The sequence below is a fragment of the Haemaphysalis longicornis genome, unplaced genomic scaffold (assembly GCF_048455015.1).
Source record: "Haemaphysalis longicornis isolate Haplotype H1 unplaced genomic scaffold, Haemaphysalis longicornis Haplotype H1 scaffold_11, whole genome shotgun sequence".
Lineage (NCBI taxonomy): Eukaryota > Metazoa > Arthropoda > Arachnida > Ixodida > Ixodidae > Haemaphysalis > Haemaphysalis longicornis.
In genome coordinates this window covers 96,650,311-96,651,279 of record NW_027526214.1, presented here as the reverse complement: position 1 = coordinate 96,651,279, position 969 = coordinate 96,650,311, and positions in this window count along the sequence as shown.

The following is a 969-nucleotide window of genomic DNA, read 5'->3' as shown; positions in this document are numbered from 1 at the left end:
TGTTCGTAATAAAGCAGCCTCCATTACAAGGCACTGACTGTGCATTGCAAAATACAACAATTTGGATTCTTTTCCGCTCTACCCACTTCCCTAAGGATGGTTGACAGTCTTTTTTGAAGAGAATTTATTGTTTCTTTATGCCGGTTTTCAATCAATTCGATTGGTTTTATTGTTCTTTAATCAAGAGAAGTGAGGAATAACTGAGATTTCAAGACCATAAGGTGAGGTATGAAGGGGTCCTCCCACATCCCTACAAAACTGCCTCCGTCGCCCCATTCCCAACTCCAATAGACAAAAAGCCAAGCTCCTCTTGTTGGACCTCTGATTACTACAAACGCTTTTTCACGAAGGTTTCAAATTATCCTCATACAATAACTTGCTTGAATCAGTGCGGTGATCAGTTCACATGAAAACCCGAACAGTCTGCGTCATTAAACAAGGTTAAGAACCGACTAGAGAGGCTGCGTGTACTTGGACACTTTGACGAGAACACTGAGACCGAGCAGCATACAGATGCAAACATTGCCGGTAGGGGCGCGGTGCATGTGCACTGGACGAAACGCAGCTGCGCCGTTAAACCAGAGCGCAGCCATCTCGCCCGGTTTGATAATATCCATCGCCATATCATCTGGTCTGTTACTTTAACTAATGTCGATTTCAGTAATCAGGTTCAAAGCTCTTTATCGGGCAAGCGAGTGAACCTCTGAAATCACTAACCTTTAAATAATTTTGAAGTTCCCAAGTAAAAGGATATGTGGACGGAGCTCGCGCACGAAGAGAAATGGGACGAGGCGAAATAAAGGCGAACAGTAGCAAGAAAGAACACAAAAAATCTCCAGACAACTGCTTTAAAAATGCAAGCGTAGGTGGCGAGAACTAGGTGATGCCAGAAAATAATCATCTATTAGACTCCGATTTAAACTTACGAAAACTACATGGCAAGTGATAGTCGAAAAAAAGCCCGTCTGA